Source organism: Salmo salar, chromosome ssa04, assembly GCF_905237065.1.
Source record: "Salmo salar chromosome ssa04, Ssal_v3.1, whole genome shotgun sequence".
In the NCBI taxonomy this organism is placed as follows: Eukaryota; Metazoa; Chordata; class Actinopteri; order Salmoniformes; family Salmonidae; genus Salmo; species Salmo salar.
Genome location: NC_059445.1, coordinates 27,031,237 through 27,058,953, shown reverse-complemented (window position 1 = coordinate 27,058,953; position 27,717 = coordinate 27,031,237). Strand labels below are relative to the sequence as shown.

General features: G+C 43.5%; 1 protein-coding gene across 2 annotated transcripts in view; it reads right to left on the bottom strand.

Annotated features, from left to right (window-relative positions):
* Positions 1–27,717, bottom strand: part of LOC106602757 (catenin alpha-2) — a 670,306-nt gene that overhangs the window by 63,697 nt on the left and 578,892 nt on the right. Inside the window, exon 1 of one of the 2 annotated variants that reach the window (XM_045716772.1) lies at positions 9,001–9,023. The exons of the other annotated variant lie outside the window; for it this stretch is intronic. The gene's annotated coding sequence lies outside the window, so the exon portion shown is untranslated. Of the gene's footprint in view, positions 1–9,000; positions 9,024–27,717 lie in introns of those variants that run through there. 2 annotated transcript variants of the gene reach the window in all.

Genomic DNA, 27,717 nt, shown 5'->3' with positions numbered 1-27,717 from the left:
CGTACGCGTGTCTCTGTGTGTGTGTGTGTGTGTGTGTGTGTGTGTGTGTGTGTGTGTGTGTGTGTGTGTGTGTGTGTGATCGCGTCTTACGAGAACAACGCTGCTTAAAAGAAGCTACAGTGTGTAAACAACGTTCCAACAAACTAAAAGCCTCTCCTTGTATCATATTGGCAGAGAGTGTACTCTACCTTTGTTCATAAATAAACCAGAACTCTGAACCATACCTCTCTATACCATATCTCTGTACTATACCTCCAGTTAAACCGTACACAGTGCCTATAGAATGTCAACACCTCCCTTGGATTTCTTCACTTTTTATTGTGTTACAAAGTGGGATTCAAATAGATTTAACGGTCATTTGTTTTGGTCAACGATCTACAACAAAATACTCCGTAATGTCAAAGTGGAAGAAAAATCTTTTTTTTTTTTCTCAAGATGAATGAAAAATAAAATACTAATATACAGTACCTTGATTAGATAAGTATTCAGCCCCCCCTGAATAAATACATGTTAGAATCACATGTGGCTGTGATTTCAGCTGGGAGTCTTATTGGATAAGTAAGAGCTTTGCACACATATATTGCAGTCACCACCATGCCTGAAAATAAGGAGGCACAGGGTCCTCCCTTTTTCTCCCCCCTAACATGGGGAGAAAAAAAGCTGTGCCACCAGAGATTCTGGGTTCGAGCCCAGGCTCTGCCACAGCCGGCCGCGACCGGGAGGTCCATGGGGGTGACGCACAATTGGCCCAGCATCGTCCGGGTTAGGGAGGGTTTGGCCGGCAGGGATGTCCTTGTCTCATCGCGCACTAGCAACTCCTGTGGCGGGCCGGGCGCAGTGCACGCTGACCAGGTCGCCAGGTGTACAGTGTTTCCTCCGACACATTGGTGCGGCTGGCTTCCGGGTTGGATGTGCAATGTGTCAAGAAGCAGTTGGGTTGGTTGGGTTGTGTTTCGGAGGACGCATGGCTCTCGACCTTCGACTCTCCAGAGTCTGTACGGGAGTTGCAGCGATGAGACAAGACTGTAACTACTACCAATTGGATACCACGAAATTGAGGAGAAAAAAGGGGTAAGAATAAATAAAAAAAGAACATAAGGAGGCAGTTACTCAGTGATGTGTTGTGTTGGATTTGCCCCAAACATAAGGCGTTGCTTTAAGTCCAAAAATTATTACTTTAGTGTGTTGTTACATATTGGATGCCTGTTTTGGAATATTTGTATCCTGTGTATTTTAATTATTCTATTCACTCTGTCATTTAGATCATTCTTGTGGAGTCACTACAATGCTGTTGATTCATCCACAGTTTTCTCCCTTCACAGCCCTTGTAGCTGTTATAAAATCACCAATAGCCTCATAGTGACATCCCTAAGCAGTTTCCTTCCTGTCCTGCAGCTCAGTTCAGAAGGACGACTGCGTCTTTGATGTTTCTGGGTGGTTTACAGTATACATCAACCAAAGCATAATTATTAACTTGACAATGCTTAAAGATATAGACTAAATTGCACTTTTAAACTGGATTAACTGAAATGGCATTTCTCAGACATGGTTTAAAATAGTCTCAGACTTGCCCTAATCTAGATTTAAAAAGTCTGATTTCCAGAAGGATGATTAGAGTTAATCCAGATCTAAGTGAAGTCTTAAATTAAACTTGGCCAGAGGCAGGTTTCAATGATGATCAAAGAGCACCACCAAGACCAGACAGAAGGACCGTTATAGACAGGAACAACCCACTGATTTTGATGAAATCAATTTCTGTGACCGTTTCCATATGCACAAAGAAAATGCAGCTGACATAATTTGTTTGCTTGAGCCAAGGCATTCATCTGACTCTCTTAGGGGAAGGCCCATCCCTCCTTCCCTGCAAGTACTGATCACCTTGAGGTTTTTGGCATCTGGAACCTTCTGTTGTGAAACAGGAGATTTGTGTGATGTAAGTTACTCAACTGTATGCAGAATAAACAATTACATCAAGTTCCCTGATGCTGCTGCCCGAGCCAACTACAAGATAGAGTTCTACGATTATGGGAACTTCCCTGGAGTCATTGGATGTATAGATGGATGTCATATTCCCATCAAGTGTTCCTCTACAGCAGATGCTGAGGAGTATAAAAACTGGTTCTCAATAAATGTACAAAGTGTACGCACTCCCAATTTGCAGTTCTCCAACATTGTTGCACGTTGGGAAGGTGCAACTCATGACTCAAGGATTTTCCAAAACTCCTCTTCATATGCTCAGCTTGCAGGAGGACAACAGAGTGGAATCATACTTGGTGACAGTGGGTATGCACAGACCAACTTCTTGTTCACCCCCTATCTTCATGCAATAGGACCTGAGCAACAACGGTACAACCAAACTCATATCCGTACCAGAAGTGCAGTGGAGTGCATGTTTGGTGTACGGAGTTGTTTCCAGTCTCTCAGAAACACATTGCACTTTCAACCAAGATCCTGCATTGTCATAATAGCAACAGCAGTGCTTCACAATTAACTCAAACTGCATGGCTGCCCAGATCCTCACGCTGAAGACGAGGGTGACCCAGATGTTCCCATGGTTGGGGCAGACAATGACAGAAATTGACAAGCCTGCTGAAATGCTTTTGCTATGCAGCACTTCTCACAACAAAGATAGCTCAAGTGATTAAAGCAAACAATAGCCATGTAACAAAAAGGTTTTTCATTCACAAATGGAAGTATCAGGACCCCAAACTTGTGCTGGTTTGAGAAGAACATTGGTATTGATGCTGCTTCATGTTTCCCTCCTCCTTTATAGCCAACTCAACAGGAAGGATGTGTATCTTCATATTGTGCCCTTCTTTTAAATGCATTAGTCTGCGCTCATGAAATTCCATGGCCAGTTTCTCATGCATGCTCAGCCTCTTTGTCTTTGTCCTCTGGCCTGGGTTGGTGACACAATCTTCCCTCCTGGCTGCTGCAAATGTAGCAGGCTGACCTTCATCCTGTCTTATCCCCTCCAAGCCTCTAAAAAATGATTTCAATTGCTGCATTAGAGAACATTATTTCTTCAAGAGTTGAGTTCATTACATCATTTTTATTATGGGAGTTCAAGAGATGACTGACAACATTACATATTCCCTGCAGTCTGGAGATGGCAAATGTTGAATGAATGTGTCCTACCAAATGAGGATTGGAATGGTCCCCCATCTGAAATGTTCAAATGGTCACCATCGGGGATACCTTCCAGGTGTTGCTGGCTATTAATGATCCCGGTAAACAAGTCCCCCAGCTCATCTGTCTCTGGTCTTACTGGGGGTCCGCCACCAGTCTTGTAACGCTCCCTACGAGCAACAGCATTTGTCTTCTTTAAGTAGGTTTTTATGTTTTTCCACAGGATCTTAGAAAGACAAGACAAAATAGAAATAATATGAGCAATTATGTATGATATTGTGTGTGTAACATTTCTGTCACTGTCACGTACTGACCCTAGTAAGATGTCATTTTCTATAGTAGTGTAGGGCAGGGCGTGACAGGGGGTGTTTTTGGTTTATCTATGTTTTCTATTTCTATGTTTAGGTTCTAGTTTGTCTATTTCTATGTTGGGATTGTTTGAGGTTGATCTCTAATTGGAGGCAGCTGATCCTCATTGCCTCTTATTAGAGATCATATTTAAGTAGGGGTTTTTCTCATTGTGGTTTGTGGGTTATTGTCTTTTGAGTAGTGTGTTGTCCTCTCTGCGTCACGGTTTGTTTTGTATTTTCAAGTATTTCAGTGTATTGCATTAAGTTTCACGTTTAAATAAATATGTGGAACTACGAACACGCTGCATTTTGGTCCGTTCCTTCGAACAGCCGTGACAGAATAACCCACCAAGAAAGGGCCAAGCAGCGTAAGAAGGAGCAGCAGGAGGAATGGACATGGGAGCAGATATTGGATGGCAAGGGATCCTGGACATGGGAAGAAATCCAGGCCGGTATGGATTGCCTCCCATGGGAACAGGTGGAAGCAGCGAGGGAAGTGCAGCGACAAGATCAACAGGCAAGGCAACGAAGGAAGCACGAGAGGCAGCCCCCCAAAAATAATTTGGGGGGGCATACGGGGAGTTTGGCTAGGTCAGGGGGGAGCCCTGACTTAACTTCCCGGGCGTACAGGAGAGAGCCATGGAGCAAACCGGAGCCAAGAATGGAGTCAAGCACGGAGCTTGACACGAGATTCCGGAGGGAGGTACTGGCGGAGAGGGCACGACTGAGCAGGCGTGCAGAGGGTCGAGCGACGCATTACGGGGTGATGCGCACTCTCGCCCATCCGCACGCACAGTCCGATGCGGTTGGTACGGGCTCCGCAGCGTTGCCATGCTAGAGTTGGCACTCAGCCAGGAAGGAGTGTGCCTGCTCAGCGCATCCGGCCAGTGCGTCTCCTCGGCCCAGTTTATCCTGCGCCTGCTCTACGCACAGCAACCCTCATTCCCCAGCACAGCCCAGTTCGCCCTGTGCCAGCGCTCTGCCCGTGCCGGGCTACAGTGACCATCCAGCCAGGACGGGTTGTGCAGGCCGTGCGCTTCAGACCTCCAGTGCGCCTCCAAGACCCAGTGTACCCTGTGCCTGCTACGCACACTCTACCTCCAGTGCGCCACCATAGCCCAGTACGCCCTGTTCCTGCTCCCCGCACTAGCCTGAAGGTGTGTGTGACTAGCTTGGCGCCTCCTATACCAGTCCCACGTAGCAGACCTCCAGTGCGTCACCATAGCCCAGTACGCCCTGTTCCTGCTCCCCGCACTAGCCTGAAGGTGTGTGTGACTAGCCTGGCGCCTCCTATGCCAGCCCCACGTAGCAGACCTCCAGTGCGCCACCATAGCCCGGAGCTGATCCATGGCCCAGAGCTTGTAGGGATGATCCATGGCACGAAGCCTCCAGTGATAACCCATGGCCCGGAGCCTGCAGTGATGATCCATGGCACAAAGCTTCCAGTGATTATCCATGACGCGGAACCAGTAGTGATGACCCATGGCACGGAGCCTGCAGCGAAGGTCCCCAGTCCAGAACCTACAGAGACGCTCCTCAGCCCGGAGCCTCCAGCAACGCTCCTCAGCCCGGAGCCTCCAGCGGCGCTCCTCAGCCCGGAGCCTCCAGCGGCGCTCCTCAGCCCGGAGCCTCCAGCGGCGCTCCTCAGCCCGGAGCCTCCAGCGGCAATCCGCTGCCCAGAGTCTCCAGCGGCGGCCCGCAGCCCAGAGCCTCCAGCGGCGGTTGGTGGTCCGAAGCCTCCGGCGATGATCCATGGTCTGGTTTCTCCGGACATACAGAAGCGGGGGGGATCAGCAGGGCGGTGGGGGTACTACGCCCGGAACCAGAGCCGCTGCCATAGACATTAGTCACCCACCCTACCGTTTTTGTTTGCATTCGGCGTCTGCACCTTTTGGGGGGGGGGACTGTCACATCCTGACCCTAGTAAGATGTAATTTTCTATAGTAGGGCAGGGCATGACAGGGGGTGTTTTTGGTTTATCTATGTTTTCTATTTCTATGTTGGGATTGATCTCTAATTGGAGGCAGCTGATACTCATTGCCTCTGATTAGAGATCATATTTAAGTAGGGGTTTTTCTCATTGTGGGTTATTGTCTTTTGAGTAGTGTGTTGTCCTCTCTGCATCACGGTTTGTTGTTTTGTATTTCAGTGTATTGCATTAAGTTTCACGTTAAAATAAATATGTGGAACTACGAACACGCTGCATTTTGGTCCGCTCCTTCGAACAGCCATGACAGTCACACAAATACATTTTGGCCCCACTGTATTGTGTTACAGAAGAAAACAAACATTTCAAAGTGACTCTGATTTGTGAAAGTGGGACAACAATAAATACAGTATCTTACCTGAAGTTGTTGTAGTGTCTTTTTGTTTACGTTTTCATTTGAGTTGAATTCATTACAAATGGTAGTATTTTTCTTGTTTCTGTTGATGAATCATGCTGTTTGTTCTCGATAATTGGGTGGTTTGACACAATTTACTTCAAGAGGGTTTTTTCAAAGTCACTGAAATTCTTTGAAGGTTTTCTTTTACCTCTGCCCATTGTTTGGTTTAGGTGACTTGCTCCAATTCCACACAATGCTTATGTATTAGTGTCCCATCCCCTGTTTCTTTAAGCATCCTTAGGTCAGCACAAAGTGCACATCATTAATCTCCACTGAACAAAATATAAACACAACATGTTAGTTCCATGTTTCATGAGCTAAAATAAAAGATCCCAGAAATGTTTCATACGCACAACAAGCTTATTTCTGTCATATTTTCTGCACAAATTTGTTTACAATTCGCTGTAAGAGAGAATTTCTCCTATGCCAAGATAAGATAATCCATCCACCTGACAGGTGTGGCATATCAAGAAGCTGATTAAACAGCATGATCATTACACAGGTGCACCTTGTGCTCAGGACAATAAAAGGCCGCTCTAAAATGTGCAGTTTTGTCACACAACACAATGCCACAGATGTCTCAAGTTTTGAGGGAGCGTGCAATTGGCATGCTGACTGCAGGAATGTCCACCAGAGCTGTTGCCAGAGAATTGAATGTTAATTTCTCTACCATAAGCCGCCTCCAACGTTGTTTTAGAGAAATTGGCAGTACGTCCAACCGACCTCACAACCGTAGACCATGTGTATGGCATCGTGTAAACAAGCGCTTTTCTGATGTCAACGTTGTGAACAGAGTGCCCCATGGTGGCGGTGGGATTATGGTATGGGCAGGTATAAACTACAGACAACAAACACAATTGCATTTTATCGATGGCAATTTGAATGCACAAAAATACCATGACAAGATCCTGAGGCTCATTGTGAGGCCCATTTTAAGGTATCTGTGATCAACAGATTAATATATGCAATCCCAGTGATTTGACCTAATTTGGCCTAATTAGTTTATTTCAGTTGACTGATTTCCTCATATGAACTGTAACTCAGTAAAATCCATTAAATTGTTGCATTTATATTTTTGTTCATTATAATTAGGCTTCACAAAGATGAACTGCTGTGTCCTTACTAACCAGTTAATCTGGTCTGGAACTCCCTAGTCTTGGTCTGGGACTCTAGTCTAGAACTAAATTAATCTGAAGTTAAGCAACGTCTCAGAAAGCCATTTTTAAAATCTGGATTAATGTAAATAGAATTAGACTAGTCAGTCCAGATTTAAATTAAACTCTGTCTGGAAAACCGCCCCATTATGTGATTTGTTAAGACAAATTTTACTTCAAAACTAATTTAGGATTGCTTAAATAAAGCGGGTGACTACATTTTAGTTATAAAAAAAAAGTATTAATTTGTACATATTTGTAGAATTTTCTTTTCACTTTGACATTATGGAGGATTTTGTGTAGATCAATGACAAAAAATGACAATTAAATCTATTTCAATCCCATGTTGTAACATAACAAAAAGTTTAATAGGGTGTTGACTTTCTATAGGCGGATGATTCTGCAACTTCGGGCACTTTGGCCTTGCAAACTTTCAGAAATTAAAACTTATTCAAACACCATTTCACCAGTATTGTACTTGTCTTTGATTTGTCTCGAAACTATATCTGATAATGGCTGCGATCGTACTATTCAGGAATGTATATATTTGTGTAATTTTTCCCAGACAACCATAGACAAATGTCATTTCCATCACGTCATTAAACATCCATTTTAGTTGAAAATGAAATATCATACAATGTATTTATTACAGATTTCTTATACATTTGTACATGAACCTGTACTGAATATTATTGTAAGTGATTTTTAAGGTTTTCCTAATATAAATAATTCAATACGATGCCTGAATGTATAAACTTGCCTTGGTGACAGCTGAAAACATTTATTTAACTTGAAAAATAAGATATTTCCACCCAAACTTTTTGTGAGATTTTGATAACAAACATATGATTTCCATATCTAAAACAAATAAATGTATGTAAATTATACATCATATACTCATTTACCTCAAAAATATGGGTTGTGATGGAAATGACAAGGTGTGGTGGAAATGACATCAATGTAAAAAATAAAAAAAAACGTATGAAAACTATTTTAGTGCAAACATTTTGAACAACAACCATTGTTAAACATTTCATTAATATAAGACAAAGATTCCAAAACACTGGAACTAACACATTTTCAACATGAGAACAATGTGTTGTCCTTGACTACACTTAGATGCTACAAATAGAAATTCTAGCACATATAGAGAGGGAAGAGTTAATTGAGAGCTACACGTTTTATTTAATGTATGATTTTTATGCCCTGCTTTGTATGCACTTTATAGTGAGTTTCCAAGTGTATCTAAGGCTTAGAAAGAGAGCAAGGCATCCAGCTCCATTTGCCTTTTAGTCACTGGATGGGGCTTAGGGACAAGTCTAAGCACATGCTGTGGTCTGTACCATATGATGTCGTCTCTGATTGGCCCTAAAAGAAATGGTTGGGGCCAACGCGACTCATGGTTTTCACAAAAGCACCACTCTGCGCTTGAACGTCTTGCACGATTCCAGGGTAAACGTTCTCCCTTCTCTTATTTCTTCCAGTATCGCTCCCTGTCTTTTTGCAGATGCTCCTGGTATCGTATAGGATCATTTTTTCTTTTGCTTCTATATGTCTGTGACCTCTGTGCTGTTTTATGTGGCATCTTCTAAAAATAAAGACAACTACTACTTCGTTTTCAACATGTGCACACCTTGGAGCATTTTCGAGATTAAACTAATTTAAACATGATTAAATAAGACTAAAGTAAAAAAAAAAGTAAAGTAAAAACGAATAAGATCATGGATTTGTGTCATTTCCACCACTTTCTGTCATTTCCACCACACTTTGTGATGGAAATTACTGTGATGACCCTCTACAGTTTCTGGAGAAAATTGACAGACTGCTTAGCAATGCTTTGGTTAGTATTACAGCTAGCATATCGTTTACACTAAATAAATAAAATATACTTTTTTTTTCAAAAGTTCTAACACAAATTAAAGAAATTTCTGCCTGTTTGGAAATTACTGACAATTAAAATATTCTCTACACATGCAATATTACCTCGATTTTTCTTCAACTTCTGGACATCACATCTGGAAGAACTGTCCACTGCAGCCATGTGCTTCAGTGTCACAATATGTTTCCATGGTAACTAAATTAACATTCTCTTGAAAAAACATTATTAATGAGGAATTTGTCCTCAGTGGTGGAAATGACACCACTCCCAAAGGACAGGTATATTTTGTGTAAAAAACAATATAAAGGGCATATTCACAATAAATATTGATATAGATTTTATTTAATTGACTCTTTCTGTAGTACATAACATTATATAATGTGCAACACGCCATGTCCGGCAAAAACAAATAATTACAGTTATCTAAAGAAGTGTGGGAGAGAGAGAGAAGTGTGGGAGAGAGAGAGAAATATAGATAACTATTGATGTTGTCCTTTTACTCAGGCTCTGATAATCACTTCAATTCTAATTTGATGAAGGCTCCCTTCCCTGCATGCAGTCGGGAATCTACATTGTGGGTGTTCTTGCGTACGCTGTATCAATACCACAGAAGCCTACTCTGTACAGTACTGAATGCCTAAGAGCATGCTTTTGTATCACTGCTATCAAAACCTAAGCATGCAAGGTGATACCTCATTGGAACTCTTATTGTGATCAAGCTAAGCAACTAACGTGTGCAGACACTTATTCACAAAGCATCTCAGCTTAGCAGTGCCGATCTAGGATCAACTATGCCTTTTAAGCATTACGAATAACAGGGAGGACCAGCACTCTAGTGATGGGATGAGTAATTGATTGCTTGAGTACTAGAACGGACGTCAAATCTTGATCTTTAACCAGAGATCCATTTTTTCCTTCCAAATACTGTAAAGCTATTTGATGGAATGTTCTTTGTGGCTGCCCGAATGGCCAAGTAAAATTTTGTCTTGAAGAAAATGTTCATTTGCTTAGACTCTAGTGTTTCCATTTGCACAACAAAAAAGAAACCAAGCCAAGCATCACACCGTTTTTCTCCCTAAATTCTCTTTCCCCTGTGTCTCAATTGCGTTCTCACCGCTCCCTCCACACACGCACACAAGCTCCTGCTAGGCCTACAGAAATAAATGACTATAAAAACATATCTAAGTGATGGAATACACAAGCTACATTCCTTGCCCATTGACGACAGTTTTATCAGAAATTCAAAATGGACTGGTTCTTTGAAGTAGGAAAAAACGTGTTCCAACAACGAGCTACAGTTTTGAAAATAAGCATATGCCTATCTCACCAACAGATGCCGTGGGCGTAATTGATCACTTTAAAGTGTTCATGTGGATCATTTTTGAAAAAAATAAACCAAAAACAGGCAGAATAAACTAAACCGAGTGGACAAGAAGACGGATTTTGGTTTGTAAACCTGAAAAAATTGTCTTTCAACTTGCCAAGTTGAGCTCCGTTTCAAATTATCACTCTTTGTGAATAACTGTTCCAGGCACAAGATGTAATATAACAGAATAAAATGTAACAGAATATTTTTCCAAATTAAAAAAGTTGCCAGTCTGAAGTGATGCACATCATGTTTTTTTTGTTTTTTACTATAAAATAGGTTTCTCAACTGTGATAAGGGCTTGGGAAATAAGAGCGTCTTGTATGCTAAATGAACAAAACAAGGCTATGCCATTGCACAGCCATAGGCTTCTATGCAAGCGCCACTGCTGAGTTTACGGCCTTTTTGGAGATTGTGTTCCACGATATAATAACCAGTTGATATTATGGTATAAATAAAGGTATCCTAAATGGCACTTGCTTTTTTATTGACTGAATATTTATGGGGCAATTTAGCAATTGGGATTTGTTACCTGTAATGGTTATAATAAATTAGGCATTGTTTTGATCTGTTGGCATATAGATAAACGCTCACATATTTTTGTCCAGTGTGGGACTTTTTTGGGGGGTGGGAGTTCGCGGAAAACCCCCAAAAATGGAGTATTCGAACAGTCAAAAAATGCCAAATGCTCATCCTTACAGCACTCCTGATTAAATCAGCACTCAGTACTTTTTTTGGAAGCTCAAATGGGGCCTCCACACAGGGGCAGTGCCCAGAGAAGTAACCCAGGATCTGTCTCTTTTTACCCCTTTCAGCCAGCCTAAACCCCTTGTCTCCTCCACCCCACCCGGCCTCCAATCCCTAGCCCTGCAAGGGGGGTAGATAAATCACACAACTCCTCTCCCTCGCTCTCTGGAACAATTAATGGACTTCCTGCCAGCCAAGGTCATGGGCTAAAGCAGGACTCAGAGCCTCGGGATGGAGGGACGAGGCAGGAAGTGAGGAAAGAAAGGAGGAGGGAGAGAGGTAGGGGGGAGAAGAGGGTGACGTTGAGTTATGTCACCCCAAACGGAAGCACTCTGTTCTATTAAAAGACCTTCTACTAGACGTTTACTTGTTGAAGGGTGGGCTGGGAGCGTGGGTCCAGGGGTTTAGTGGCAGGGGGTCTGTCCCTACCCTGTAAACACACGCACACAATCTCAGAATCCTGATAAATCTCCCTGTCAACACAAATGGGGGAGAACACTCGACGAGGGAATAGTACAGTATACAACATACAACCTGCTAAGTGCAACCATAGCACCACCACCACACCCCTCCACCCCTCTCTCCCCCCTTTACCCACCCTTGAAGAGGGGGAGAGATTAAAGACTTCTGGGCCTCCACCCTGGAGAGATGGCAGCTAGTGTTTGTTTAAGTAATGTGGTGTCGAGTCCTTCTGGTAGCCTTGTGCACGATTGGCTGGTGAGCAGAAAGGTGATGTTAAAGGTTAATGAGGATTAAGGTGTCGGTCAAGATTGAGTGAGGTTCACATTCAAATCTCTCAAATAGCGTAAGGGACTTCTCCATATATTCTTAATATTTCATATTAATTAATAATAGTATTTATATATTTCCATTACAAAAGCTAGCGGGTCAATGCAGTGACGGCAGTACTAGTATAATCAAGTTAGTATGAGTTCTGCTAGTGTTTAAGTTAACCCAACTCAGTTTCTTTTAGTGACTTAGACGGTTATGTTTTACATTATAGTCTTGTTCTAAGGGATATGCCCTGCGGTGCAGACAGTGCTAGTTTTCTTGTCTAGTCTGTTCGCTCTAAAGAAATGTTTGTTTTCTTGGAAAGCTGTGAGCGCTATTATATTATACAATATCTGCACTTGTTGCATTGACAACTAAGTCCTGTCATCAAGTGATTTCAGCCAGGGAATGGCTGTGGATTGAAAGCATTGTTTGAATGGAATGTTGGCATATTGGGAGTCCAATAGTGCGGCGCACAATTGGCCCAGCTTCGTCCAGGTTTGGCCGGTGTAGGTCGTCATTGTAAATAAGAATTTGTTCTTAACTGGCCTGCCTAGTTAAATAAAAAGGTTCAATATTGGCAGTTCATATGACAAATGAATGGCTGGCTTGATAGCTGGCTGGCTAGCTAGCTAGCTAACAAACAAACAGTGCCGATAAACTCTTCAAATTCATTATTTTACACAATAATTATCACAGCACTGGAAAACCATGGTTGATCAACTGCCTGACCAAAATGGCTGACCTTTATCCCATAATAAGAAGGTTCATGTCCATTCCAGTATTCAAATACCACATGTTATGGTTATCTCAGTCTTTTTGCTATCAATCCAGCTGTCCAACATCGCTTATACTCTAAATGAAATAAATGCAGGCCCTGCACACACACACACACACACACACACACTAGAGTCAGGAGAGCCACCAGCCCAGAGGCCAATCCTCTTCAGCTACACTGCACTAGAGCTCGGATGTCATCATCCACTCTTCTCTTCCTAAACATCTCACTTGTCTTTTATTCCATTTCTTCCAACTCTGTGGGATTGACTAGTCTGGGAGTTGAATAAGGTGAGGGGCTGGACTTAGACTCTTTAGAACTGCACCATCCATGGCTGTAGCTATAGTGACTGTTGCTCTCTCTCTCTCTCTCTCTCTCTCTCTCTCTCTCTCTCTTCACACACACACACACATACACACACACACACACAAAAAGCGGGCCCAAATAGTGTCTGACTGTAATACACTAAGGACCCAGTTCCTAAATCACAATGACAATGAGCTTAAAGTCACTGTCCCCTAGGTGAAGGGATGTGTCACGCCCTGACCAGTATAAGGGGTTATTTGTTATTGTAGTTTGGTCAGGGCGTGGCAGGGGTGTGTTTGGTTTGTGTTGTTGGGATTTTGGGGTTAGTTGTATGGTCCTTATTTTAATATTTCTACGTTCCCTTCTAGGTGTTGTAATTCTTTGTTTTGGCCTGGTATGGCTCTCAATCAGGGACATCTGTACATCGTTGTCACTGATTGGGAGTCATACTTAGGGAGTCATCCTTTTTCCACTGTGTTTGTGGGAAGTTGTTTTTGCACTGCTGTGTGTAGCCTGCAAGACTGTTTGGCTGTCGTGCGTTTTTTCTTGTTTTGTGTTCTCTTCAAATAAAGTCAAAGATGAGCACTCAACCCGCTGCACCTTGGTCTACTCAATACGACGGCCGTTACAGGATGACTAATTCAGGGGGAAGGACTGGGGTGGGGCGATACACTCCTCTACACACTCAGGGGAGTGGGTTCAATGCCCTCACACACAAAAATATGCACACGCGCACACACACACACATATACGTTGGCTAATCAGGAGGCTTTCTTCCAAGTTCGAAAAACACACGCGCTCCACCTCAACAAACTGAGTCACCGAGACGCTTATTTCCTGGGAAACCTGTGGTTCTGTATACAAAGATACACACACACCCATGGCGCCGTAATTAATTCCTCTAAATGGTAAACAGAAGTCTGCAACAAAGGACTAAGCCAATAAACAGTGTGCAAACAACTGAGGCTGTGCCGGTTCCTCTTGAGTCTTTTTTAAACGTCAGAAAGCTCCTTGCATCGCTTTAACTCTCGCGTCAACAAGTGGATGGCAAGTGTGCAGAATGACTCATGGCAGTTGGTAGTGTGTGTATGTGTAATAAATAATTATACATTATATTTATATAGCGGACCCAAATTCGCGAGTGCGTGCGTGCGTGCGTGCACATGTCTGTGTGTGTCCACTCCCCTAGCCGGCCTGTGTAAGCCTCTCTAACCTCTAACCCCTGATCGTGCTAGGTCACCTAGCTTCCAGCCAGAGATGTATTATCATATTTCTTATCTATTGCTGCAGTGCAAACAAGTCATACCAGCCCTCCTCGCAGCAGAGAACCGAGCCACGCCATAGAAAATAGATCCAATCCCCTGCACGGTTGTCAAGGAGACAATGCAACGTTGCGGTACTCTGTTGTATGTTGTTTTTCAAAGGCTTCCTGGAGCTTTGGATTCAAATAACCTCTTGAAGACACTTGACTAGCTACTGAGTCACGTACCACCCATCACAACGAATAGGAAATAGTAGAATGTGTTTTGGAACCATTCACTAAGTAGATCTCTCTTGAATGTGTTTTTTTACTGAGAAAGAAAGACACTGTGGTGAATGTTGCTATTCAAATCACCCAGCACTGGAATCAATATGCAATCTGGGCCGATATCTATTGTGTTGGTCCAACTGCAAAACTCTCATTGGAGCCACGAGACGGCTCTACATAAGAGCTGTGGAGAGGAAATGTACAGCATGGCCATTAGGGCTACAGTTCATCACTACTGGTGCACAGCTACATAGCCCATCCATAGACATACAGGTACTTTTTGGGAAACTGTCTCTCATGTTGGCTCCAAACGTCCCATGACAATGGCTGAATATCGTATGACACCGCATTTTCCTATATAGTGCATGACTTTTTACCAGAGCCCTAGGGTGCCATTTTGGACTTAGCCAATACCTTTATTACTATAGCTATTGACGCCGATATGGCGCCCCATGCAATTACATATCTCTGTGTATGGTTCTGGTGCACACCACAGGCCTGTATACGGCATTGACTAACAGAGCCTACTGAAGGATATATCTATCCTAAGGGTTTGCTGCTAAGCTAACGCTAATGTGCTTGACTAACTATCTCCTCTTCCTGTTTCCAAGCACAGTGGGGAAGTTATTGTATGGCATGCAACACATCTCCTGTCTGTTCATGCAGTATTGAACATGCACGCACACACACACACACACACGCACATACCCCCACAGCATACGAGTATATAGACTTCTATTCCACACAGACACCACTGCATCCACAGACATCATATTAATACTTTTGCTGCCCTCTTTAGCCCGCCATTTCACGTGTTTACTACAGAGTTTACGTGTGGCTTGTTCACCCTGTCACCAGTGTTGAAAGTCAAGGAACAGCGGCCCACTCCACTTCCTCCTTCCACGTCAACAACTCATAAAAGCCTATTAGCATTATACGACCTCACAACATGATTTATTTACATTGGAATGTGGTAATACCTGAATGAAGTGAGAACGAAGAGGGGTCAGGGTAAAGGAGATGGGCACCAGGAGAATAATTCCCAGTATATTAAACTTTACTGAGCTCAACAAGGGACAAGCTGAGGTAATTGAAAACAATATAAACAATTCATAAAGCTAGGCCGGACAGGAGCTGCTGCCTTTGGACTGAGCAGGGGAGAATGTGGTGTGTGTGTGTGTGTGACAGAGAGATAGAGTGAGTAAGTGAGTGAGTGAGCGCAGTAGTCCAATTAGACTCCTGGATATTGGATTATCTTGTTCACACTGGCATGAGTGACAAAACACAATGAAAGAAAAAGAGAGAAGAGGAGAGACCGGGAAAACAAAGGTCCCAGGGGTAGAGGGCAACTACCTACTTCCCACAATCCTCAGCTGCACTGGTCTGTTCTGCAGCAGATCAGCCCTCCAGTGGATCAGCTGGGTAGATAGATTTCTCCTTCCACACTGCTTAGAGGGTCTCCTTTGAACTCAGGGACTAGATATATGGAACATGGATCAGCTTTATCTCGGAGGTAGGTGGTTAGCTCACCTCAAAACATCTTCAAAACCGATTCTTTTCAGTCAAAGGAGTGCATTTTCAACCTCCTGTTACTAAAGAAGAAAAGAAAGCTAGGGGCATTTCTAGTGGATTATTGATTGTTTCTTTCCCTCCTCATCTCTACTCTCTCCTTCCTTCTCTCTTTCCCTCTCCCTCTATCCGAGCCAAGCAGTTGGTCTTGGCACGGAGATTACAATTATGAAAATGGACAGTGGGGTTGTTTCTTTCAATCTACCTGTATCGTTCCACAGTCCTCCTCGCTCGCCCGGCCGGCACTCGCCCCATTTAAAAGCCACTGTTTCAAGAGAAACGATACGTTTAAACCCGTTCACCGTAAAATAGCGGCTCGCTGATTGCTGTTGGGACATCAGTCGCTCTGGCCGTTTGACTAGAGTGTGAGGGATGAGGTGGCTATTTTTAGAGATATCTCTGCGGGATGATTCGTCGTCCATCCATCCGCATTCCCTCTCTCTCTCTCTCTCTCTTTCTCTTTCTTACAGAACTCTCTCTCATGTTGCAGTGGTGAAGCAAACCCACTTTCTATAGAGACAACGCTACATGCTATTGCCGTTGTAACGGTGATATGAGAATGCAACAGAAAAATCGATGTCCTCATTGGATAATGTCAGCACTGATAATGTTTATCTCCATCTAACCCATTAGCCACTAGTAATCTCTCACGCAGCCTGTGTGTGTGTGTGTGTGTGTGTGTGTGTGTGTGTGTGTGTGTGTGTGTGTGTGTGTGTGTGTGTGTGTGTGTGTGTGTGTGTGTGTGTGTGTGTGTGTGTGTGTGTGTGTGTGTCCCAGCCAGATTGCAGACATTTCTACACCGCTCTCTGTTTTTCCTCCTTCTCATACGTACATATGCAGCGCAGGAAATGCATTATTAGCACGTCCAGATAGTAGACAAGCGTGATGATGAATGTCAGCTGTTGTCAGCACTTAATGCCTTGACCTTTCCACTGTGAGGGAGAGAGAGAGAGAGAGAGAGAGAGAGGATAGAGAGAGAGAAAGAGAGAGTTTGAATTCCTAAGTTTCACTGATCTGAATGACACACGACCCTGAGTCTAATTCCACATGACTTAATCTTTTTTTTTAAGCTTACAACTGCTATTTGAAACAGTACAAGCTGTTTTCCTACAACCCAGAAGAAGAAACTCCATTTAGCATTGCCGTATTTCTCCACCCTGTTCTGTGCACCTCGTGTGCTCATGGCCGTGGTACATTTCAGTTGCATAAGAGCGACAACAGCACGGGCTAGAACACTACACATCTCTTGATAAAGTGTACAGGGATACAGTGTACCTCTTGCTCTAATCGATCAACAGTGATCGTGTCTCAAGGAGAAATGGTGGCTGCGGCGCCAAAGCAAAATATCACACGCCGACGCCTGTCCTTTAAAACTAACACTTGGCAGTTATTATCCACAGACGTAGACGCAGTGTGAAGACAACGTGAAAGGCCTGCGTGTGTGTGTGTGTGTGTGTGTGTGTGTGTGTGTGTGTGTGTGTGTGTGTGTGTGTGTGTGTGTGTGTGCCGTCTGACCAGCTGCGAGTGTGAAAATAACAACACAATTAGCAAGGATCATACTCATTATTAGGATGGCCCCATTGTGTCTGAGAAATGTGTGTGTGTGTGTGTGTGTGTGTGTGTGTGTGTGTGTGTGTGTGTGTGTGTGTGTGTGTGCGTGCGTGCGTGCGTGCGTGCGTGCGTGCGTGCGTGCGTGTGTGTGTGTGTGCGTGGGTGGGTGGGTGTTTGTTTATGTGTGGGTGATCTGAGTTACCCTTTGACAGCTAGGTCTTTACGGACATGACAATTGGGATGATACGCGCAATAACGTCCACTTCTATGTGCCAATGAGAATAGACAACTCATACAACTTGGAGTGAGTTGCCTGGTATTACTGTACAGTCACGGCAAGGTCTTCCAGCTGGCAATCATCAGAATCTCCTCTCATTTAAACCTCATATGACCTCGATTATCTTCAGTAAACAAACGCCTCGATGCCTCATAACTCCTCAGTGGACTACGTGACAACAGTCAGTTTGACTACATCCCAAATGGCACCGTATTCCCTAGTGCGTTGACCAGAACACTATGGGCTATACTACACCATATAGGGAATAGGGTGCACTTTGGGACATACTTTTTTGTCTTTTTACAATAATTTTATTTTCTATAGCTCGTTCTTCACTTATACGTTTACAAGGTGGAGTAGAAATGCCCACAGTGCCACTAAATGCCACCGGACATTGTTGATAAAGATTCTCAGGACCAGCACCAAGGACGAATGCATCCCAAATGGCACCCTATTCCCTATATTGTGTACAACCTTTGTCCAGGGTCCATAGGGCTCTGGTCAAAAGCAGTGCACTATGTAGGAAATAGTGTGCCATTTGGGACCCACACCATGTCCAGCAGGCAAAGTCAAAGCAGCAATCAGCGCGAACCCCTTGGTGCGATTGCTTAATTTATCTAATTACTGCATTAAGCAAACACAGATAACTTCTGGCCCACGGGTCTCCAATTAATACGACAACTTGGAGCCCAACATTTTTATAGGTGCTGCTTTCCTTACTGCGCAATAATAAACTATAAATTGGTGTAATTAAGGCGATGGGAAGTGGAGAGAAGTGGCAGACCTATTGCTCCTCAGGGAGGGTGAGCCGCCTAGACATGTCCACAGTAAATAAACATAGCCATTAAAATAAAATATCAAACCACCTTCAAAATATCCTTTCGGCTCTCGCATATGCATAGATGGAAGTCATTTAGAAGCTGGAACCTTAGGCACTTTTGGTTGCTGTTGATTCAATTTCCAAAATGTATTGGATTGACTTATCACAGCTGTGGGTTGACCTACTAGCCTGTGAAGTTAGTGAAGTAAACAGTGGGCAGGATGTGGGCGGGATCTGGATGTATTCAAACATGCCTCAAAGTCTGCTAGTGTCATTAGTAGTCTATCATGGGCAGCTTAGCTTCTCTTAGGTTCACCCTCTAGGTAAAGGTCTGGGATCAGCTTCCCCTCCCCCAATCCTAACCTTAACCATTGCTGGTGAAAATGCAAAACTGAACCAAGATCAACCACTAGGGGAAACTCACTCTACTCCCTCACGTTCACATTAGGGGAATTAAAAGTATTAATATCTAATGGTTAAATGCTAGGCCTGATGGTGTTTAGGTGTCACTTGTTCCAATTCACTGTTTGACCTTTGACCCTGAATAGGACCTGACCGTAGTAGTCCAAGTGATAGTAGAGCACACAAGGGACTCTTCTGGGGTTTCAAAAATGAATAAAGTTTGGTTAAGAAGCAATAGCCTGTTGAACCAACACGAGTTGAAGTTGAAGCAAAAGTTTGAGATTCGCTTCTGTATAAGATAGAACTGTGGAATGTAGCTAGCATGTTGATGAAAATACGGGAAGGTATACAGGAAGGTATACAGGAAGGTATACAGGACATACAGTAGTGATTCAGTCTTAAGTTTTTCATGAATGAACATCAGGCAAATCTCCACAGGGTTATATCAATGACAGGGTTAAATCAGTATGATGCAGAGGAGGCTGGTGGGAGGAGCTATATGAGGAATGGCTCATTGTAATGGCTGGAATGGAATTAATGGAATGGAGTCAAACGTGGTTTCCATATGTTTAATGTGTTTGATACCATACCATTTAAACCATTCCAGCCATTACAATGAGCCCTTCCTCCTAAAGTTCATCCTACCAGCCTACACTGGTATGATGCTAACAGCTTGGGGACTGTTCGTAGGAGCTTCATGAAATGGGTTTCCATGCTCGAGCAGCCACACACAAGCCTAAGATCACCATGCTTAATGCCAAGCATCGGCTGGAGGGGTGCAAAGCTTCACCATCTGGCAGTCCAACGGACAAATCTGGGTTTGGGCAATGCCAGGAGAACGCTACCTGCCCTAATGTAGACAGCCCTGACCTCAACCCCAACGAAACCACCTTTGGGATGAATTGGAACGCCGACTGCAAGCCAGGCCTAATCTCCCACCATCAGTGCCCGACCTCACTAATGCTCTTGTGGCTGAATGTAAGCAAGTCCCCGCAGCAATGTTCCAACATCTAGTGGAAAGCCTTCCCAGAAGAATGGAGGCTGTTATACTAGCAAAGGGGGGGACCAACTCCATATTAATGCCCATGATTTTGGAATGAGATGTTCGGCGAGCAGGTGTCCACATACTTTTGGTCATGTAGTGTATATATAGTATGCCAAACAGTACCATGTATGCATTGTATTGTACTGCATCCAACAGCTTTCAGTTCTGGTGTACAAAATTCTACATATTCAACATTTTCAACATATTCCAAATCTATACTCAACTTGTGTATCAGCGAGAAAGAGAAAACGCGTTGCTCGACCGTGGTGCCTTTGCGCATACATTGTGCTTTCTCCTTGCTCCAAGAAATCAAAGTTGTATGATTTGCCTGTTGGTTATACATAATTAATCTGCATCCATCTATGAGTTGTTCCTTCTCCCTCGTAGAAGAAAAAAGACACGACAATAGCATTCATTCTAACTGGGGTGTATAATGTTACGGTCGCTCTCAGAGGGATGGCGGTTTATGAAGACACAATCCCGGAGCTCCATTAGAGTTCCCCTCCACTGAGACATCAGAACGTCCCCACAATTCACAAGGTATGTCAGTTCCGCTCAAAGTGTTCCCGTAACGCATGAAAGTACCGACAACGTCAGCGCCACACACAACATCCTCATAGCGCATGTATATTACCCACAATGTTTTCTGAACTGCAGTAGACATCTGAAGCTGTAAAAGACCATCAACCATGAACTCCCAGATCCCTACATTTGTTTTGCTTTTTGAAGCGACTTCAAGATTCTTGTTTGTAATGAAAAGTGCTGTATGAAATACATGTATTATTAACGTTGGCTCTGCACACAACGTCCTGATAATGCACATAAGTCCCCGCAATGTCAGGATGACACACAACATCCTCGTAACGACTGTAATCTTCGGGGACCGAGACTCTGCATTACACCCACACTTTGGATTTTCATAAACTTATCATAGTTTCTTTCTCTCTACCCGATGCCAGGCTTTCTTAAGCTTTTGTCGTCCTGCAGAAGGAGGCTGAGGAGAAGAGAAGCCGGTGGGGCAGAACTGACGCAAATAAATGTGCCGTCTGCTACTAGCAGCTGCTGATAAAAGTGCGAGCGGAGAGAGAGCGGGGGGGAAATGCAGGGGCCCGGCAAGGCAAAACAAATGGAGTGATTAGGGCACCGGTTGGCAACGGCGTGCAGGCAGGACACAGATAGCACCGTCTGCCATTACCCAAACACTGCAGTGGGGAAGCGCAGTCGCTTACAAACACATGGGCACACACGCACGTCGGCAAAAGCAGTCACGCACGCGTGCGCTTAGACACACGCACATACACACACACACACACACACACATATTGCAGGCTGCACTATTGCATCCCAAGTGACACCACTGTACCTTCCCCAATCAGGCCAGCTTCTACTGTAGCTATAGAAGAGGGGCATGGATGATAGCTCTCAATAAGATGTCCTATAATGAGATGGGTAGCCAGTGGCCAGTGAGACATGTTGTCTAAAGGTTAAATAAAGGTTAAATACAGCCCAACATCGGGTTAGGAGATACATTTTATCATAATCTATACACCTTATGTATCCTCCCTCTTCGGTCCTGGTTACATTACTATTAGCACACACTTCCAGCACACATGCACAAATTCACGCACACACACACACACACATGCACACACACACAAACACACAAGCACACACACAGGCCGACAGGCACGCAGGCATGCACAAGCATACACGCACACTCAATATTCATCTCCTAACCCGATGTTAGGCATTATCTAACCTTTATTTAACACGCCAAGGAGAGTGACGGCGTGCTGCATCAGATGACCTGGCCTCCACAAACACCCGACCTCAACCCAATTGAGATGGTTTGGGATGAGTTGGACCGCAGAGTGACGGAAAAGCAGCCAACAAGTGCTCAGCATATGTGGGGACTCATTCAAGACTGTTGGAAAAGCATTCCTCATGAAGCTGGTTGAGAGAATGCCAAGTGTGTGCAAAGCTGTCATCAATGCAAATGATAGCTACTTTGAAGAATCAAAAATCGAAAATATATTTTGATTTGTTTACTACATGATCCCATATGTGTTATTTCATAGTTGCGATGTCTTCACTATTATTCTACAATGTAAGGACCCTTGAAAAACCCTTGAATGAGTGGGTGTGTCCAAACTTTGACTGGTATTATACATGCAGTCACACACGTCAGCACACAAGCCCACAGGACACAATGTAATGTGTGTCATGCTGTCCAGTACTGACGAGAAATTAGACTCGATTCAGTTCAAGAATAAAGGCCCAAATCTCAATGAAACCAAAAACACCACTCTTCTAGCGCAGCTATGTGGACTCACGCAGTCAACAAAGCTATGTAGTGTGAAGAGTATTGATTCTTAACCTGGCCTTGCTATGAGAATGCTGTTGAAAAAATATTGCTACCGACAATTACTGATTTTGAGTAGAATGTGTCACAATATCATTAGGTTAGTCTAGTGAGTTTATGGAATTTAACAAAATATTATTCCTTTTTCAGGTCTCATTGAAAAGCGAACGTGCTAACTGTTGCTATACACACAAGCCAACCTTGACTCAAATCACTCGTATTTATCCGGGTATTCAAGGTTGACTCTGCAAGGTCCTTACACCTGGCACCAATACCCTACCTTGTACTTCTGCACATAACGCAAACCAACCAAAGTGTTACCTGTGACGGCAAACTACTGGCAGAAGCAGTTGTCGCTGAGGTTTTGTGGCTAATTGGCTGTGAACAACTATGTGGATTGATGAGTTTCGGATTACTTTCCACGGTAATACAGTTCTTTCTATCTTCCCTCCTGCACACCAGATATACAACTTTATTCGACAATGCAGGTTTTTATCACCAGAGAATACACCAAGGCTGCCAGACAAATGAGGAGGGTGTATGTACGTGTGTGTGTGAATGTGTATGTGTGTAGTATATGTGTGAGTGTACATGTATTCGTGTGTGCCATTGTGCATATCTCTGTGTGTGTGTGTGTGTGTGTGTGTGTGTGTGTGTGTGTGTGTGTGTGTGTGTGTGTGTGTGTGTGTGTGTGATGGCATACACAATTGGGAATTGGGATATGTGTGGGGGCGGTCCCCTTTCCCAAACTGCCAAATCATCCTGGGTGGAAGGCTGAGTCACAACCCTCCCCCTCCTCCCCCACCTCCTCCCTCCTCAGAGAGAGAGAGCAGAAGAAACAATGGGCAGATTAAATTCCATTGGTGTCCATGGAGACCGCAGGACATTCCACGTGTCGCACTGATAAGGGGGAGATTAATTGTATATAAAAGTGTGTCAAAATGGTGTTAACCCTAAAACCATTGAGCCGAGGTACCGCAAATCCCCCTCCGAATCCTTATCTGGGCTTAGAAACAGAACTGCCGAATGTGAAGCAGAGAGAAGAAGAGAGTGTGAGAGAGAGGGTTACGGCTATATCTACGCCAGTCAAAGCATAATCAAACTGTGTTCGAAACAAGAGCTTGGATATAAAAAGCCACGGGCTTTCAGATATGTACCAAGTCTCAAGGGGCGTTCGAAGAGAGCAAGAAAGAAAGTGAGAGAGAGAGAGAGACCTTGACAAAGTACATGTTCAGTGAGCACAGCCTTGCCATTGAGAAGGGTAGACACAGGAAAAGGCTGTGCAACCACTGCAACACAGCAGAACCTGAGACAGAGCTGCATTTCCTGACAAAATGTAAAAAATATAGAAGAATTAGAGAGTGTGATTTCCCCAAATTTGAAACCCTTATTCAAGGTGATCTAAAAGGTTAACTCCACAGCCTATACTCTATGAATACGCCAATATTACTGTTTTTCCCCCCTCTTGAGCCACCATAGCAACAACATAGCAAGAAACACTTCCTCAAAATAGTCGGAATTAAGTCAAGAAATTTGTCATTCATTTTGACATTTTTGCCAAGGAAGTCTTAATAGCGCAATTTTACATCTAGCTAAGCTATTTGGTGCAGTATTTCTCAAGCGAACATTTTTGCATGAAAACTAGTCGCCTCTTGTTGAATGACAACAAATAGTTCATGTTCCCACTCATACTAGGAGTAGTACTTTTAACCAATCACTGACGAAGGGGCGTAGACTTCAGCTAACGAAATTTAAATTACCTTAAAAAATCTAAATGAGTGCACGAACAGCTTAAAAAAAAAACCTGACGAAGATCAAAACTTCACAAAAACTTCAGAAAATGTCTCCACAATATATGGCGAACTGTTTCGACTGAGAAGCATACGGTAAGCCTAAAGGATCACCTGAGGCAGGGTCGTGGTTCTCTCTCTCTTTATCTCTCCCCCATGTCTCTCTCTCTGTAAAACCTGTGATTAGAGGAAATGTATGCCTTGTATCTCCCTCATCCTCTACTGTCTGTTTCCAATAGAGAGCAAGCAGACCTCTATGAATAAATATACTACCCTGTGTGCTGTGTGTGCGAGCCTACCTACGTGTGTGTGTGTGTGTGTGTGTGTCTCCGTGTGTGTGTGTCTCCGTGTGTGTGTGTCTCCGTGTGTGTGTGTGTGTGTGTGTGTGTGTGTGTGTGTGTGTGTGTGTGTGTGTGTGTGTGTGTGTGTGTGTGTGTGTGTGTGTGTGTGTGAGTGATTGCGTGCATACCTACATGTGTGTGTATCCGTGTCCTCGTACGTGGGTCTTTCTACAAATAAAGGGGCCGATGTGGTTTGATATACATTTACATATGATTTTCTTTCAGCTTCACATGTGCAGTTAAAGGATTACGTGTCATTCAAAATGTCAGTGAAACATGGACACTGCATGTTTCTTTGTCATGCTTAATAGCCAGGTCTGTTTGTGATTTAGTTAACTTCTCTATCATTTACAGCCACGCTAACCCATCCTGTAGAATGAAAATGATCAACTATATATTCTATATATGTTTTATAGTTGATATGACCATGTAATACAATGGGTTCTGTCTAGAAAATCATTGACAACAATAATAATCAATACGTGTGTGTGTGTGTGTGTGTGTCTGTCTATCTCTGTGTGTCTGTGTTTGTGTGTGTGTCTGTCTGTGTGTGAGAGAGAGTGAGTCTGTCTGAAAACTAGCCGTCAAATGTTAGCTTGGTCTTTCCTTGTTTCCTTCACTCCTTGCCTCTCTTTGAAAGTGCATTGGAGCCCGAGGGGAAGAACCCTCACTCCTCTCCCAATGTGCTTTTTAAGGGAGGTGAGGAATGGAGGAAACAAGGGGAGAATCTCAATTGCATTTCCTTTATTCCTCACGTCGTCTCTCCTCGCTTCCTTCTCAAACCCAATAAATAAGAAAGTGAGAGGGGCGGGAGGGGCGGGACCCCTCCCCTCATGATAGTCTTTCATGATTGAGAGTTGAGGACAAATTGACTACTTCTTTGCTAGTCTTTAAAAAAAAACATTTGTGTGTTGAATAATTAAATAGCTGTTAACATTTTTTGACAGTGCCACAGTGAGTGAGTGAGTGAGTGAGTGAGTGAGTGAATGAGTGAGAGTGACTGACTGACTGACTGACTGACTGACTGACTGACTGACTGACTGACTGACTGAGCTACCATCAGTAGTGTAAAGTACTTAAGTAAAAATATTTTAAAGTACTACTTACAGTTTTTTCCAACTGCTTACACACAAAATCTTTTCATGTCACACGATTTTTGAAACCTCTCACTTAAAGTGCAAAACTACACACCAAATATCCAAAACCATAAGCTATTTCTCAGCCTTTGACGCAGTTGTCAATTGCATAAAACACTTTTTTCAAAACACTACACACAATTCTCTACCTAAAACACAAAAATCTAACAGGAAGTGACTTGCTTTCCTTTTCCAAACACAACCAATCAAAATGCTACACTTACTCACCAGGTCACACACACAATAGGACAGAGGGCAATTACCAATGTCCCTGGACAGCGTGGGGGTAATATAACTATGTGTGCTACCATCACTCAAAACGGGGTCCTCCATCACAATGCCACACTGGGTCCATACAACACCGGCCATATGCTCACTTTTCTGGATGCAATTTACACAATGCTTGTCCCTGATCCAGATCAGGAGCCTGCTAGATTTGTGGTTTTATGGGACAATGTTAGTTTTCACCGGGCTGTTCTGGTCCAAAACTGGTTTGCCACCCATCCACAATTTGTAGTTTTGTACCTACCCCCATATTCACCTTTTCTAAATCCCATAGAGGAATTCTTCTCAGCCTGGCGCTGGAAAGTGTATGATCGCCAACCCTATGCCCGCATGCCGCTTCTCCAGGCAATGGAGGACGCATGTGGGGACATAGAGGTTGCCTCTGTCCAAGGTTGGATATGCCATGCTAGGAGATACTTCCCTCGATGTTTGGTAAGAGAAAACGTATCTTGTGATGTGGACGAAGTATTGTGGCCAGACCCAGCCCGGAGAAGAGATGAAGCGTAGCTTAGCACTGGTGACTGCCCCCCGTTACCAATTCCTGGACTGCCTCCCCGGGACCCCACACACACAATTGTGTTCTTTACTGTATTCTAAAGAATATACTTTTGGTTTACATATGTTTATGGTTTTGTTGTATGCTAGTGTATACAACAGTAATGTTTGGCCTAATAAATATTTTCTGTTTCTACATTGCATTGGTGTTTACAGTGTACTTGTTACCCCTCTCAGCAGATTACTTTCACTGTAGAACATTGTATTGAAATGTAGATATAAGCCTATGAAAGACCAAAGAGCTTTAGATTTAGAACAACAGTGTTTACATGGTATATCCAAAAATGTACTACTATGAAAGCAGTGTTTGTCATTTAATGCAAATGCTTCATTCTGACATGTGTTTATGGCATTTTGAATGCAGTGTTACATTTTGAAGGAGATGTGAGGTATTTTGCTTTTTTTGTGTGTGCAGTTTTGGGAATTGTGTGTAGAGTTTTGAAAAAAGGAGAGACAGTTTTGTAAACGTGTGTAAGCAGTTGGAAAAAACTAAGTAGTTTTGGGGGGTATCTGTACTTTACTTTACTATTTATAGTTTTGAAAACTTCTACTTTTACTTCACTATATTTCTTTCATTAAATTTTGAATGCTTAGCAGGACAGGAAAATGGTCCAATTCATGCTTATCAAGAGAACGTCCCAGGTCAACCATATTGCCTCTGATCTGGAGGACTCATAGCACACATGCTTTGTCTGTAAATGATGTCTGCACAATTGAGAGCATCCTGTCGGGCTGTATCACCGCCTGGTACAGTAACTGCACCGCCTGCAACCGCAGGGCTCTCCAGAGGGTGGTGCGGTCTAGCCAACGCATCAGCAGGGGCACACTGCCTGCCCTTCAGGACACCTACACTAACCGATGTCACAGGAAGGCCAAAAAGATCCTCAAGGACATCAACCACCCGAGCCACTGCCTGTTCACCCCGCTACCATCCAGAAGGCGAGGTCAGTAGAGGTGCATCAAAGCTGGAACCGAGAGACTGAAAAGCAGCTTCTATCTCAAGGCCATCAGACTGTTAAATAGCAATCACTAGCCGGCCACCAACAGGTTACTCAACACTGCACCTTAGAGCTGCTGGCTTCAAGAGTTTTTCTTTATTTTTCCTATTATCTACATTGTAGAATAATAGTGAAGACATCAAAACTATGAAATAACATATGCAATCATGTAGTAAGCAAAAAAGTGTTGAAAA